The 17,373-nt window shown below is 39.8% G+C and overlaps 1 protein-coding gene across 1 annotated transcript in view; it reads right to left on the bottom strand.

Annotated features, from left to right (window-relative positions):
* COL8A2 (collagen type VIII alpha 2 chain) overlaps positions 1 to 17,373 on the bottom strand; it is a 220,393-nt gene that overhangs the window by 116,995 nt on the left and 86,025 nt on the right. Inside the window, exon 2 of the mRNA XM_073615604.1 lies at positions 1,763 to 1,826. The gene's annotated coding sequence lies outside the window, so the exon portion shown is untranslated. The remainder of the gene's footprint in view (positions 1 to 1,762; positions 1,827 to 17,373) is intronic.

Here is a 17,373-nt window from a genome sequence, read left to right as displayed (position 1 = left end):
CTGTCAGCCTTGCGATGCCTCATGGGACTTGTAGTTTCGCAACAGCTGGAGGGCCACCAGACCCCTGAATTAGACAGATCGGGAGTGTTGCAGGCAGTGCCCACTGCATTGCATGTAGGTGTGGTTTGATGAAGTGGTCAAGTGGACAATATAAGCGTGGTAAAAGAGCCAAAAATTTTTTTAAACATTTTAAATTAAAAACAGGAAAATGTATACCTAATTAATAGGGTACCATTGATATTTACTTTTAACACTTAAATAGCTTTAATAGCTTAAAACAGAATGAGATGCAGACTATAAACAACAGACTATAAACAATAGCCTACTTAGTTACTTGGCTTCTGAAAACATCGCTGTTTGATGATAAAAAGCCACTGATCGCTCGGTTCTCACAGCCCCCTGAGCAGAGAGATGCTGACTGTCAGTCACCGCTCTCTGTGCTGCCCCCTCCTCGGTCACTGGAGCGCTGGGCTGTGGAGGGGGTGGGATCGGCCAGCTCAGGCTCTTATTGGCTCACTGAGAGGCTGATCCAGGTGCCAGTCCAGGCATGTGGGTGGATCCTGACTTCATTGTTGAGATCTTGCCCGAGCCTGGACCAGCTCTGTGACGTTAGCCTGCTGTCTGCTGAAGACAGGTCACAGGATTGCAGAACGAATTGCACTCATGTGATCAATAGGAGAAGTATAGCCAAATGAGCTTTGCCTGTACGTCTCTTTTAATTAAAAACATTTAAAGGTCCATCCTGAAATCAATGGCTTCAGTAATCCCTTTAATCTTCTTATATTTTGCCTTCCCTTCCCAACCCCCCCCCCCCCCCCCACACACACACACACACACACACACACACTCAACAAACATCCTAATGAAAATTATTAATAAAACCTTTCTGTTTTCAATACATACCTTATCGTAGACCCAATAATGTAATCACTGTGGGTTTCTGTGCTTCTTTATGCAACGCAGAAAGGTAATGGCCGGTGAAAGGGTACTCCTGTCAAGAGCCCTCGGCCCTGATAAAAGCAGGGTGGTGGTATTTGGGAGGCAAGTTCTATTCTGACATGTTTCAGGTTAGGCACAGCATTTTCTCAAAGAAATGAGGAAGCACTGTACTTAGTGGGAAACATGTCAGAATAGAACTTGTTCCAGGTGGCTATTTTAATAAATGAAAAATATTATTTTGCATCTCCGTGTGCAGTATTACTGTTGTTGGTACAAATAACCTTTCTGTAAATTCATGTTTTGGAAACAACCCCACTTGACTTCTTTCCATCGCCGCAAGTATTAAATTAATGAAAATAGATCATTGCCAAGTGCTATGGTCCTTGTTTACACAGGCTTATAGGTTCTGATGTACAAGCCAGCAGAAGAAACCATTGTGTGCAGCAGGAGGAGCAGGTATTAAAACACCTATAAATGTGAAATGCACACAGTGGCCCGGGACCCCGGAAGCAGTAGACATAGGCTGCCAGAAAAGTAAGTATAAAGCCTGTTCTTTTACAGGGCTGGGGTGTTTTGGTAACAGGATCACTTTAAAAAGCAATTCCAACCACCAAATACAATAATTTATTGATCTTCTTTTTCTATGAAGGAAACACTGTCACTATGCTGATATCAGAAGCATGTGAGTTATCTATCAATTACTACTTCCAGGAGACTGCTATGAAACTAGATCAAAAGGGTGAATATTTGTTTTTGTCTTTTTCAATGGCAAAATAAAATGTTTGTCTGAAGTGCACTTTTACAGATGTATTCTTAGTCTTACCTGGTGTTGTCGCTGTATATTATTATATAGTGCTCTTCTGGTTCAACCAAAATTACATGCAGATCTAGTAAAAAAAAAAAACACAATGAGATTCACAATAGCACACTATTGGATAATGTGTGTAATAGTACATAACATAGGGCACTTAATGTTCCTTGGGACAACTCCTCAGAGAGTAATCTACAACACTCTGAACCACATTCTAACTTTGATCAATTCCGCTTATCAATTGCGGCCAATCTGCTAACTTCTGAGTGGTCACAAGCGCTCCATAAGCTGGCTGCACCTGCCACAGGAGGACTCACATCACTGTATAACCTTTACACTGGATACCACACTTCCCTCACAGACCAGGTTAGTATATTCAGTGACTAGCTGCAGACCACCAACAGAACTTCCTCTTTTTAAGCAATGCTGTATCTACAAGCCTACTCCTGACCTACTACACACTTCTGTACCAAGCCATGCATGTTCAAGTAGGAAGTATAAGTGACCTGCGACTGGAATATGCTGTGGTCAAAGCACTGAGTAACAAGGTGGAAAGAAGCTGTATGAACTCAAAATAATACTTTCAGCATATGGCAGAAAGTAGTATGAACAGCATGGGACTAAAGGTGGCATGGGCAGGAAGAGATGTGGACAGAGTGCATAGAAGATATTGTAGAAAAAATGAAAATAAGATGGAGAGGCCACTGCAGATGGAAGATAGAGCAAGCCACATGTGCTGAAGATGGAATGGGTGGCAGCTCCAGCAGACAGAAAAAGTAGTTGACAAAGTTGGCAGAAGATGAAACAGGTGGTGGAAGACAGAGAAGAGTGAGCGCAGGATGGATAAGCCGAATGAGCCATATGAGGCATGAGTGTGAAAAAGTTAAGAACTGCTGCTTCGAGTAGTGTGCAATAATACTGTAAACCTAAAATTTCTTTGGTGAAAAATTATATATTTATTGTTAGTACATAACAGTTGACAGATATGCATAAACAGTGAAAATCACTGAAGGTACCAATGTTGTTAAAAAGACAGAAAGGAGCTCTAGCTTTAACCTTTACAGGCCACTGGTGAGATCTGAGGTCACTCTCTTTCCAATTTTCTTACATTTGTCAAGGTTTACCATGGTACCTACTGCAAGCATAGGTTTCCACTGCTTGTTTCATAAGCATAGAGTAAATATTTTTCTATTAACTTTTGAAAAACTTTGTCTTATAATTATAAATGTACAGGACTAGATACAGTGGGGTGAGTTAAAAAACCTATTACGTTTATAATTGCTGTAAAATACAATCAGATTCCTAATGTTATTTCTCGAGTGTAGAGCTGGGCATTAAAAATGCAAAGAAAGCAATTGGTTGCTCATTCCTTTAGATGTTATAGTCAACCCCTTTTTCGGACAGAAAAAAATATATTATTCTATGTATAGTATTGTATAAGCGTTAGTCAGACTGTATACCTTATTCAGTAGACTTTCTATTTTAAATGCTAACTCCTAACTGCAGTAACTTAGAGCAACTCTTCACAATTCACTCTTCTTAAGTCAGTCTCATTCAAGTTGGGTTTTAATTGGTTGCCTCGGAATACTGCAACTAGGAATTTTCACTTTAGAATAGGAATTCTTTATTGAACAAAGGTCCGTATGCAATAACAATAACATGAATAAGTTAAAATAAATGTTGTCTGCACATTCTATACCATTTGGATTTCACAGTTGAATGCATTGTGTTTTCATATGCCATAACACTCCTTTTTGTTAATCGGTTTTGGGAATGACCTCAAAGACAAAGCAAAAAAATACGGAAATGCGTTCAAAGTCCCTGATGTGTCCGGGAGAGACCACAACATAAAACTAAGTAGGACTGGAAAATTCTGGAATTTCAATCAGCATGTTAACAGGAAAAAAAATCTAGGTCTTTGCTTCTCACCCCCTCCTCGGCTCGTGGAAAGACGCTTCACTTGCCAAAACCTATACCGTGTACTTCTGAAATGTGTTTTTTTTTTTTTTTTTTAAGGGGAAAAAAATTCCTTCCAGAGGAAAAAATTATTATTTTTTTCTTGCTAAGAACAGAGACATGGGAATGAGACAGAGTTCAGAAATGCGTTTGTAAATAACTTCTTATAGAACTTTTTAACAGGAAGGAAAAAAGAAAAGGATTCAAACTTTAACAAAAAACCTTGTTTACATTACATAGTATCAGTAAGTTTTCAGAGAACCTTGAGGAAATGTAGGTTGTGTAATGTGCTGCTAGGTTGTTGCTGGACTTATTCTCTCACAAGGTAAAAATGTAGTACATTCTTTACTTGTTGGTTGCCTGTATTTTAAAGGGCCACCTAACCTACAACATCAGTTCCCTCACAGAGAAGTTATTCATACACAGAAAAGTCATAAAAGAAATAATTGGGCCATTAAAACCTTGGCCCAAACTGCACCTACTTCATTAGCCCCCACTTCCTTTAGGGTCCACAAAATGGGATACACCCATTAAAAATGGGACATTTGGGAGGTATTACTATTAAAGACACATTCACATAGAAGTTTCCAAATCCTGACAGACTGATGACAGTATTTCACACTGTATATTTGATCTTTCAAATGTGATGTGATGTCAGTATATGTTATAATAAATTTTATGGTATAAACAGAGATTGACCAAATGATTCATGATTTGAAAGAATCTGGCAAATTTACAAATCTCATCTTTTTCATCAAAAATTAGTGAGTGAATATATGAATGGAAATCTGATCACGTAATTAATTCTGCTTTTGTGAGATTCACTGAAGTTTCTAGAGCTGTTTCATCTGCAAATCAGTTCTTTCGTCACACAAAATTCTTTCGTCACACAAAATTCTTTAAACATGAAGGGTGGCTGACTTTAACATACTACACTGGAGATAAATATATCTCAATAAAACTACAACCTTATTTTAGCTATGGTAAGCAGCTTATTTTTTCCCAAAGACATTGGTTTATCTTATTGGGATGATGTTACTTTATGATAAATGAGTTTGTGTTTTAGATTAAAACCCTAATTCAAGCCAATTTCTTTTTTTCTGTCAGGTAAGAATTTCTCTATGTGACCCCACTGGGTAGATCATTCCGCACGTCTTGGCCTTTAATATACAAACTAATATAATAATATACCAAATGTGACAATAATGTGGACATGAAGGAACAGACAAAAGTAATGACGTTGTAGGAATTCTAAACCTTCCCCACTCTATTTAAAATATGTTTTAGTTTTTGTGTGTTCCCATTTAGTACAGTTTGCCAAAAGGAAGATCAGATGGCAAGAACCATTTGTTATAAATTGCCATTTTTGTTTTAGTTTGCTGGATTTGGCATGTGGACACAATGGAGCCTTCAGTTGCCACTGTGAGGTGGTGGGCTTCTGATATGTCCCTGTGCCTTTACAGAAGAATGGGCCCAAACGAGTAATTTAAAGTGAAATGAAACCCAGAGTTAGGCTCTAAAAGCAAACTTTTTTGAAAGTATTTTCGAATAACATGCGCCAAGTCATCAATGAGAATTGTCATTCTTAAATTTACTAGTGTATAGTCAGATTTATGGTCCACACTACACAGAGGGGCTTAATGAGGCAGTGTGGCTGCCACATATTTATAGGAACAAAGGGTGAATTTATAATGGTAGATCAACTATACCGGTGTTGCCAAAGGGCTCTAAATGCCACTTTTCTTGTATTTGAAACTAAAAATAAAAATTAAAAAAGTTAACTAGATTGAGAGGATAAAAGCATGAAGTACTTTATTTGTAACACACTTTTCTTTTTTAATGTTTAAATAATAATTTAGTAATGAATGATATTCAATTGGAAGTTCAATTTAAAACCTTTGTTTTTAACACCAAATTTTAATGGGTGTAATTTCTTTTTTATTGTTGGCTAGCTGATAAGTGTGCTAGGCAACTTTTGTATTGTTTGTTCGAATAGAAACAATTTTATTATTTTGGATGCAAATTCATGGCTCATACACCTAGATTAGGGCTGTTCCATGTTTAGGTTAAACAAACCAAATTGAAGATATAGCTTTATTTGCCAACCACTTGGCATTTGGATCATCACTATATGGCAGTGCTACACAGTAACCACAATCCAGTTTAAAAACCATGGTTAAAAGATCCAGGGAAGAATGAGCTTAGTGCAGAAAAATGCATAATACAAGTGAGTGAGGTCAAGTCAAGAACTGGCCAAATTACATCCCCATCCTGCTGGAAATATTGCATCTCTAAGTGACTGTTTAAAGTAAAACTCCACTGTTTATGAATTCACTGGCAATATAATGACAAAATTTAATTAAAAACAGCTTTGGACAAAACGTTTATGTTACTTGCCATCAAGGCATCCATTGAATCAAATCTATACTCAGATGCAGAGTTAGAGGTGCTACTCGATTCTTCAGCATCCAACCCTTCCAATACACTAATCAGATACTGACGATTCTAGCAGTGCGTCTGACAGCTAGAATTTAAGGTTTGATTTTAGCGACCCTATTCAAGTAGTAATGCTTCCTGTAATAGCAGACATTTCTTTTTGTAGCAGCAAAAAAACACAAAATTGAAATATGTTATCATACTTTACTTACTCCTATCATGAAGGATATTTTATGCTAGACAATCTCAGCTCTTTTGTGGTTCAAGAATATGTGAGAAACTGCATGATGGCTAGACCACTTTAAAGAATGAGGACCACCACTGACAGGGTCCTTGTTATAGTGCCCCCTGGCAGAAGATGTGCGCTCACCCAAGGCACAGAAACTAAGTAGCAGTTGGTCTTTACCAGAGCTCCTAATGGTGGAGATGGGCAGGGAACTCAAGTTTTCTCTGTTTACTTTTCTGAAAACTGACACCAGGTCATGGCCCTCTGGTTTGCCCTACCCAAGAGGGTGGCTAGAACTGAGAGGTGAAGGTGTGGAGACTGTTCATGGGGCTGCAGATTGGAGAGTATCAGGTCCAGGCAGGGGTCCAGACAAGTGGCAGACAAGAGAGTAGTCAGGCCCAGGAGCAGGTCTAAGCAGACAGCAAGCACGAGAGTAGTCAGGCTTTTCTAGGTCAGCAACAACCAGGCAACTAGCAAGCAAGTATTAGAGCTCTTTTGCTCTCAAGTAGCAGATGATAAGAAACAGCACTATCAATTTCATAGGCTTACTCTTAAGGCCAAAAAAGAATCAGCACAAGGGACACTAATTACCTTTAGAGTATTATTTACCACAGTTACTATGAATCAAAAGCTATTTATGAATCAGGCTTTTTAATCATCCACCTGTCCTCCATTCATAGAAGATGTAGTAGTACCGGCTTCTATGGATGGAGCTGCTGGAAGGCAAGGGTGGGCATAATCAGGCAGTATAAAGGTGAATGTCCCTTGTGCTTATTCTTTTTTTTTTTTGTTTAAACATAGGCTTTCCTGGTTAGAGGACATGCCCAGCGTCAATACTGGGAACTCTGAAAGTACTGGAGGTAGTGGAGAACCTAGAAATTTTGGAAGACTGAGCATGGATTCCATGAGTATTGTGAATAGTGGAGGTCCTTGTGGAAGCCTTGTTCCAAATAAGCCAACCCTTTATTGATACCCCTTGCACTCTAATAGGGCGTACACACGGTCGGACTTTGTTCGGACATTCCGACAACAAAATCCATGGATTTTTTCCGACGGATGTTGGCTCAAACTTGTCTTGCATACACACGGTCACACAAAGTTGTCGGAAAATCCGATCGTTCTGAACGCGGTGACGTAAAACACGTACGTCGGGACTATAAACGGGGCAGTGGCCAATAGCTTTCATCTCTTTATTTATTCTGAGCATGCGTGGCACTTTGTCCGTCGGATTTGTGTACACACGATCAGAATTTCCGACAACGGATTTTGTTGTCGGAAAATTTTATCTCCTGCTCTCCAACTTCGTGTGTCGGAAAATCCGATGGAAAATGTCCGATGGAGCCGAAAAACAAGGTCGGAATTTCCGACAACACGCTCCGATCGGACATTTTCCATCGGAAAATCCGACCGTGTGTACGGGCCATTATACTTCTTATACTCTAATGGGGCGTACACACGGTCGGACTTTTCGGCTACAAAAGTCAGACGGACGCCGACGGACCAAATCCGGTGGACAATCCGATCGTGTGTGGGCTTCCCCAGAATTTCAGCAGACTTTTCCAGTCGCAAATCTGACGGACTTTAGATTTGGAACTTGCTTCAAATCTTCTAACTCTGCCGGACCCAGAAATCCGCTCGTCTATATGCTAGTCCGACGGACAAAAACCCACGCTAGGGCAGCTATTGGCTACTGGCTATCAACTTCCTTATTTTAGTCCGATGTACGTCATCACGTACTAATCTGTCGAACTTTTGCTTGATCGTATGTAGGCAAGTCCGTTCGTTAGAAAGTCCACCGCAAGTCCGCCAAAAGTCCGTCGAAAGTTTGTTGGACGGGCTGTCGGACTTTTGTAGCCGAAAAGTCCGACCGTGTGTACGCCCCATAAGACATTATTTATGAACTTAGGACATATACATTTTTGTCGATGTTCCTTCTTTGTCTAGTACAGTGCCTTGAAAAAGTATTCACACCCCTTGAAATTTTCCACATTTTGTCATGTTACAACCAAAAACTTAAATGTATTTTATTGGGTTTTTATGTGATGTGACAACACAAAGTGGCACATAATTGTACAGTGGAAGGAAAATGATAAATGGTTTTCAAACTTTTTTGACAAATAAATATCTGAAAAGTGTGGTCAGCATTTGTATTCAACCCCCCTGAGTCAATACTTTGTAGAACCACCTTTTGTTGCAATTACAGCTGCAAGTCTTTTTAGGTATGTCTCTACCAGCTTTGCACATTTAGGAAGTGACAACCTCTGCCCCAGTCTCAAGTCTTTCGCAGACTCTAACAGGTTTTCTTTTAAGATTACCCTGTATTTGGCTCCATCCATCTTCCCAACAACTCTGACCAGTTTCCCTGTCCCTGCTGAAGAAAAGCATCCCCACAACATGATGCTGCCACCACGTTTCCCCGTGGGGATGGTGTGTTCAGGGTGATGCACAGCATTAGTTTTCCACCACACATAGCGTTTTGCTTTTAGGCGAAAAAGTTACATTTTGGTCTCATCTGAACAAAGCACCTTCTTCCACATGTTTGCTGTGTCCCCCACATGGCTTCTCATAAATGGTAAACGGGACTTCCTATGGATTTCTTTCAACAATGGCTTTTTTCTTGCCACTCTTCTATAAAGGGCAGATTTGCGGCGTGCATGACTAATAGTTGTGCGGTGGAAAGATTCTCCGCCTGAGCTGTGGACCTCTGCAGCTCCTCCAGAGTTACCATGGGCATCTTGTCTGCTTCTCTGATTAATACTCTCTTTGCCCAGCCTGTCAGTTTAGGTGGATGGTCATGTCTTGGTAGGTTTGCAGTTGTGCCATACTCTTACCATTTTTGGATAATGGGAGGAAAAGTGCTCCGTGAGAGGTTCAAAGCTTGAGATATTTTTTTTATAACCTAACACTGCTTTAAACTTCTCTACAACTTTATCCCTGACCTGTCTGGTGTGTTCCTTGGCCTTCATCATTGAAGCTGTTTATTCACTAAGGTTCTCTAACAAACCTCTGAGAGCTTTACAGAACAGCTATATTTATACAGAGATTAAATTACACACAGGTGGACTCTATTCACTAATTATGTGACTTTTGAAGGCAATTGGTTCCACTAGATTTTAGTTAGGGGTATCAGAGTAAAGGAGCTGAATACAAATGCAAGCCACACTTTTCAGATATTTATTTGTAAAAATGTTTGAAACCCATTTGTCATTTTCCTTCTATTTCACATTATGTGCCACTTCGTGTTGGTCTATCACATAAAATCCCAATAAAATACATTTACATTTTTGGTTGTAACATGACAAAATATGGAAAATTTCAAGGGGTATGAATACCTTTTCAAGGCAATGTATATGCGTGTTAATTAGCTGTGTTCTGGAATGGCTCCTCAGAAACACATGTGTTTAAGACTGTGCCTTTGTATTTATCTATAAACACCTGCAGAATAAACCAGTAGAAATTACATACTGAAGGGGTTTAGTATTAAAACAGAAAATGTTTTCAGCAAATTTGAGGGTTGGTACAACAACTCTACTAGGAAGTGCCTTGTCAAAAGGGATGGTTTAAGGCCAAACAGACCAGGACAAAGAAAAAAATTGTGGTTCATCTTTACAAATCCAAAGGTCGTTTTTTTCCCAAGAAGTTTGTGTCAGGTTTCTCACGAGAGTAGCATATAAAGCATAAGTATGCTGCAAAAACGACAAAAAGTAACAGCAATGGCTCTATTTTGAAATAAGACCTCACTTAGGTGTTCAGGAGACTCTCAAACACTCCAGCAAATCCTCTAACTTTAGTTAAACCCCAACCAACACTTCATTCAAATTCTCCAAGTTTAGTTAAGCTCAGATCTTTAGCTTACCTATCTCGAATTTTGCAACCCACATCTAATGATTGGTAACCTGCAATTTGTTACATTTTTTGTTTTGGGTTTAATACCACTTTATTAATCTATCATCCTAAAATCAACTTTGAAAATATCTAATATGCAAACATTTGGGTCAATGATGCAAATGGCAAAACCAATGTTTTCTGGTAATCATTGCTCACCATGATGTGCTTATTAATGCTTGACTTGTTTTTTTTTTGTAAATTCTTTTTATTAACCACTTGCCTACTGGGCACTTAAACCCCCCTCCTGACCAGACCAATTTTCAGCTTTCAGTGCTCTCACACTTTGAATGACAATTACTCAGTCATGTAATACTGTACCCAAATGAATTTGTCTTTTTTTTCATACAAATAGAGCTGTCTTTTGGTGGTATTAGATCACCTCTGGGTTTTTAATTTCTTGCGCATAAATGAAAAAAGACCGAAAATTTAGAGAAAAAAACACATTTTTCTTTATTTCTGTGATAAAATTTTGCAAATTATTATTTTTTCTTCATAAATTTTGGCCACAATTTATACTGCTACATATCTTTGGTAAAAATAACCCAAATTAGTGGATATTATTTGGTCTTTGTGAAAGTTAGAGAGTCTACAAGCTGTGGTGCAAATCATAAAAAAAGAATCACACCTGATGTACTGGTGGTCTCATTTCTTGTGACCCTAACAAGCCAGGAAAGTACAAATACCCCCCAAATGACCCTTTTTTTATGATACCACATGTGTGGGACTTTTTCACAGCCTATCCACATACAGAGGCCCGACATGCAGGGAGCACCATCAGGTGTTCTAGGAGCATAAATTACACATCTAACTTGTTGACTACCTATTACACTTTTGAAGGCCCTGGAGCACCAGGACAATGACACATGACACTGATGTGGCACTGATGACAGATGGCACCAATATGTGGCACTGATGACACGTGACACTGATGTGGCACTGATGACAGATGGTACTAATACGTGGCACTGATGACAGATGACGCTAATACGTGACACTGATGACAGATGGCACTAATATGTGGCACTGATGACACATGACACTGATGTGGCACTAATGACAGATGGCACTAATACGTGGCACTGATGACAGATGGCACTAATAGGTGGCACTGATGACAGGTGGCACTAATATGTGGCACTGATGACAGATGGAACTAATAGGTGGCACTGATGACAGGTGGCACTAATATGTGGCACTGATGACACGTGACACTGATGACAGATGGCACTGATACATGGCACTGATGACACATGACACGGATAACAGATGGCACGTGACATTAACAGGTGGCACTGATGATAGATGGCACTGATACGTGGCATGATGACACGTGACACTGATAACGGCACATGACACTGACAGGTGGCACTGGGGACAGATGGCACTTGGGGCAGGTGGCACTGGGGCACATGGCACTGATAGGTGGCACTGGGGACAGATGGCACTGATAGGTGGCACTGGGGACAGATGGGACTGTGGGCATGTGTGTGTTTGTGTTCACACACTCACGGCTCACGCTGCAGCTGCAGGTCACTCTCCCTCCTCACACGCAGTCTCTATGTGAGGAGGGAGAGCCCGCAATGAGAGATAATCTCATATGTTTACATCGATCGAGTGCTAAATGGCCGCTATGATTGGCCATTTAGCACCATCTGTGATTGGCTGTGTCCAAGGGACACGGCCAACACAGATTTCCCCCGATGCATGCCCGCGGCGGCGCACAGGGGGGATGTGAACAGGAAGTTGTCCAGGGATGCCCTCCTGGCAATTGAGCGCTGCGATGTAGCCGTCTTTTGGCTATAGCGCGGGAGCCAGGTGGTTAAAGGTTTTCCACATAGAAAAAAAACACATACAAACTTAGAACATAATAAGCATTCAGCACTACAATTCCCAGAACCAGTGTACAATGCAGCTCCCATATCTAATAATAACAGACATCAGAAATCTTTCCATATAAAAATCATAGCAAAGGGGAAAAGAGGGGCAGGGGGAGGACACATACAATATACAGTCTTTATATACAGTATAATATCCCCCAATAGCCGTAGTAAAGGAGATTATAAATTCCCATTTAGGCTTACCCAAGCCTCACCACCCGCCACATAGTTCAACTAATCACCAGGAGGCAATCAATCTGATGCAGTTGAATTGTCATCTATCCAGCCTCCTCACACCTTTTTAAACTTATCAGGTACCCCTCTACTGAGATATGTAGCTTCATACAGCAGTAGAGCCTTGTTAATCAATGCCTTCCAGGCCATGGGGGTAGGAGCCAGCGGTTGCTTCCACGCTAAGATAATCACTTTTCGAGCATAATACAGGAGCAATGTGAGCAGAGTACAAATCACATTTTTGGGTGATAATGTGTCTACCAGGCCCAACAGACAAATTTAAACCCCTAAATTACACACAGGTGGACTCTATTCACTAATTATGTGACTTTTGAAGGCAATTGGTTCCACTAGATTTTAGTTAGGGGTATCAGAGTAAAGGAGCTGAATACAAATGCAAGCCACACTTTTCAGATATTTATTTGTAAAAATGTTTGAAACCCATTTGTCATTTTCCTTCTATTTCACATTATGTGCCACTTCGTGTTGGTCTATCACATAAAATCCCAATAAAATACATTTACATTTTTGGTTGTAACATGACAAAATATGGAAAATTTCAAGGGGTATGAATACCTTTTCAAGGCAATGTATATGCGTGTTAATTAGCTGTGTTCTGGAATGGCTCCTCAGAAACACATGTGTTTAAGACTGTGCCTTTGTATTTATCTATAAACACCTGCAGAATAAACCAGTAGAAATTACATACTGAAGGGGTTTAGTATTAAAACAGAAAATGTTTTCAGCAAATTTGAGGGTTGGTACAACAACTCTACTAGGAAGTGCCTTGTCAAAAGGGATGGTTTAAGGCCAAACAGACCAGGACAAAGAAAAAAATTGTGGTTCATCTTTACAAATCCAAAGGTCGTTTTTTTCCCAAGAAGTTTGTGTCAGGTTTCTCACGAGAGTAGCATATAAAGCATAAGTATGCTGCAAAAACGACAAAAAGTAACAGCAATGGCTCTATTTTGAAATAAGACCTCACTTAGGTGTTCAGGAGACTCTCAAACACTCCAGCAAATCCTCTAACTTTAGTTAAACCCCAACCAACACTTCATTCAAATTCTCCAAGTTTAGTTAAGCTCAGATCTTTAGCTTACCTATCTCGAATTTTGCAACCCACATCTAATGATTGGTAACCTGCAATTTGTTACATTTTTTGTTTTGGGTTTAATACCACTTTATTAATCTATCATCCTAAAATCAACTTTGAAAATATCTAATATGCAAACATTTGGGTCAATGATGCAAATGGCAAAACCAATGTTTTCTGGTAATCATTGCTCACCATGATGTGCTTATTAATGCTTGACTTGTTTTTTTTTTGTAAATTCTTTTTATTAACCACTTGCCTACTGGGCACTTAAACCCCCCTCCTGACCAGACCAATTTTCAGCTTTCAGTGCTCTCACACTTTGAATGACAATTACTCAGTCATGTAATACTGTACCCAAATGAATTTGTCTTTTTTTTCATACAAATAGAGCTGTCTTTTGGTGGTATTAGATCACCTCTGGGTTTTTAATTTCTTGCGCATAAATGAAAAAAGACCGAAAATTTAGAGAAAAAAACACATTTTTCTTTATTTCTGTGATAAAATTTTGCAAATTATTATTTTTTCTTCATAAATTTTGGCCACAATTTATACTGCTACATATCTTTGGTAAAAATAACCCAAATTAGTGGATATTATTTGGTCTTTGTGAAAGTTAGAGAGTCTACAAGCTGTGGTGCAAATCATAAAAAAAGAATCACACCTGATGTACTGGTGGTCTCATTTCTTGTGACCCTAACAAGCCAGGAAAGTACAAATACCCCCCAAATGACCCTTTTTTTATGATACCACATGTGTGGGACTTTTTCACAGCCTATCCACATACAGAGGCCCGACATGCAGGGAGCACCATCAGGTGTTCTAGGAGCATAAATTACACATCTAACTTGTTGACTACCTATTACACTTTTGAAGGCCCTGGAGCACCAGGACAATGACACATGACACTGATGTGGCACTGATGACAGATGGCACCAATATGTGGCACTGATGACACGTGACACTGATGTGGCACTGATGACAGATGGTACTAATACGTGGCACTGATGACAGATGACGCTAATACGTGACACTGATGACAGATGGCACTAATATGTGGCACTGATGACACATGACACTGATGTGGCACTAATGACAGATGGCACTAATACGTGGCACTGATGACAGATGGCACTAATAGGTGGCACTGATGACAGGTGGCACTAATATGTGGCACTGATGACAGATGGAACTAATAGGTGGCACTGATGACAGGTGGCACTAATATGTGGCACTGATGACACGTGACACTGATGACAGATGGCACTGATACATGGCACTGATGACACATGACACGGATAACAGATGGCACGTGACATTAACAGGTGGCACTGATGATAGATGGCACTGATACGTGGCATGATGACACGTGACACTGATAACGGCACATGACACTGACAGGTGGCACTGGGGACAGATGGCACTTGGGGCAGGTGGCACTGGGGCACATGGCACTGATAGGTGGCACTGGGGACAGATGGCACTGATAGGTGGCACTGGGGACAGATGGGACTGTGGGCATGTGTGTGTTTGTGTTCACACACTCACGGCTCACGCTGCAGCTGCAGGTCACTCTCCCTCCTCACACGCAGTCTCTATGTGAGGAGGGAGAGCCCGCAATGAGAGATAATCTCATATGTTTACATCGATCGAGTGCTAAATGGCCGCTATGATTGGCCATTTAGCACCATCTGTGATTGGCTGTGTCCAAGGGACACGGCCAACACAGATTTCCCCCGATGCATGCCCGCGGCGGCGCACAGGGGGGATGTGAACAGGAAGTTGTCCAGGGATGCCCTCCTGGCAATTGAGCGCTGCGATGTAGCCGTCTTTTGGCTATAGCGCGGGAGCCAGGTGGTTAAAGGTTTTCCACATAGAAAAAAAACACATACAAACTTAGAACATAATAAGCATTCAGCACTACAATTCCCAGAACCAGTGTACAATGCAGCTCCCATATCTAATAATAACAGACATCAGAAATCTTTCCATATAAAAATCATAGCAAAGGGGAAAAGAGGGGCAGGGGGAGGACACATACAATATACAGTCTTTATATACAGTATAATATCCCCCAATAGCCGTAGTAAAGGAGATTATAAATTCCCATTTAGGCTTACCCAAGCCTCACCACCCGCCACATAGTTCAACTAATCACCAGGAGGCAATCAATCTGATGCAGTTGAATTGTCATCTATCCAGCCTCCTCACACCTTTTTAAACTTATCAGGTACCCCTCTACTGAGATATGTAGCTTCATACAGCAGTAGAGCCTTGTTAATCAATGCCTTCCAGGCCATGGGGGTAGGAGCCAGCGGTTGCTTCCACGCTAAGATAATCACTTTTCGAGCATAATACAGGAGCAATGTGAGCAGAGTACAAATCACATTTTTGGGTGATAATGTGTCTACCAGGCCCAACAGACAAATTTAAACCCCTAAATTACACACAGGTGGACTCTATTCACTAATTATGTGACTTTTGAAGGCAATTGGTTCCACTAGATTTTAGTTAGGGGTATCAGAGTAAAGGAGCTGAATACAAATGCAAGCCACACTTTTCAGATATTTATTTGTAAAAATGTTTGAAACCCATTTGTCATTTTCCTTCTATTTCACATTATGTGCCACTTCGTGTTGGTCTATCACATAAAATCCCAATAAAATACATTTACATTTTTGGTTGTAACATGACAAAATATGGAAAATTTCAAGGGGTATGAATACCTTTTCAAGGCAATGTATATGCGTGTTAATTAGCTGTGTTCTGGAATGGCTCCTCAGAAACACATGTGTTTAAGACTGTGCCTTTGTATTTATCTATAAACACCTGCAGAATAAACCAGTAGAAATTACATACTGAAGGGGTTTAGTATTAAAACAGAAAATGTTTTCAGCAAATTTGAGGGTTGGTACAACAACTCTACTAGGAAGTGCCTTGTCAAAAGGGATGGTTTAAGGCCAAACAGACCAGGACAAAGAAAAAAATTGTGGTTCATCTTTACAAATCCAAAGGTCGTTTTTTTCCCAAGAAGTTTGTGTCAGGTTTCTCACGAGAGTAGCATATAAAGCATAAGTATGCTGCAAAAACGACAAAAAGTAACAGCAATGGCTCTATTTTGAAATAAGACCTCACTTAGGTGTTCAGGAGACTCTCAAACACTCCAGCAAATCCTCTAACTTTAGTTAAACCCCAACCAACACTTCATTCAAATTCTCCAAGTTTAGTTAAGCTCAGATCTTTAGCTTACCTATCTCGAATTTTGCAACCCACATCTAATGATTGGTAACCTGCAATTTGTTACATTTTTTGTTTTGGGTTTAATACCACTTTATTAATCTATCATCCTAAAATCAACTTTGAAAATATCTAATATGCAAACATTTGGGTCAATGATGCAAATGGCAAAACCAATGTTTTCTGGTAATCATTGCTCACCATGATGTGCTTATTAATGCTTGACTTGTTTTTTTTTTGTAAATTCTTTTTATTAACCACTTGCCTACTGGGCACTTAAACCCCCCTCCTGACCAGACCAATTTTCAGCTTTCAGTGCTCTCACACTTTGAATGACAATTACTCAGTCATGTAATACTGTACCCAAATGAATTTGTCTTTTTTTTCATACAAATAGAGCTGTCTTTTGGTGGTATTAGATCACCTCTGGGTTTTTAATTTCTTGCGCATAAATGAAAAAAGACCGAAAATTTAGAGAAAAAAACACATTTTTCTTTATTTCTGTGATAAAATTTTGCAAATTATTATTTTTTCTTCATAAATTTTGGCCACAATTTATACTGCTACATATCTTTGGTAAAAATAACCCAAATTAGTGGATATTATTTGGTCTTTGTGAAAGTTAGAGAGTCTACAAGCTGTGGTGCAAATCATAAAAAAAGAATCACACCTGATG

Source organism: Aquarana catesbeiana, linkage group LG02 (genome assembly GCF_042186555.1).
Source record: "Aquarana catesbeiana isolate 2022-GZ linkage group LG02, ASM4218655v1, whole genome shotgun sequence".
Taxonomy (NCBI): domain Eukaryota; kingdom Metazoa; phylum Chordata; class Amphibia; order Anura; family Ranidae; genus Aquarana; species Aquarana catesbeiana.
Note: the sequence above shows the minus strand (reverse complement) of the source record. Positions and strands in the feature narration are given on the sequence as shown.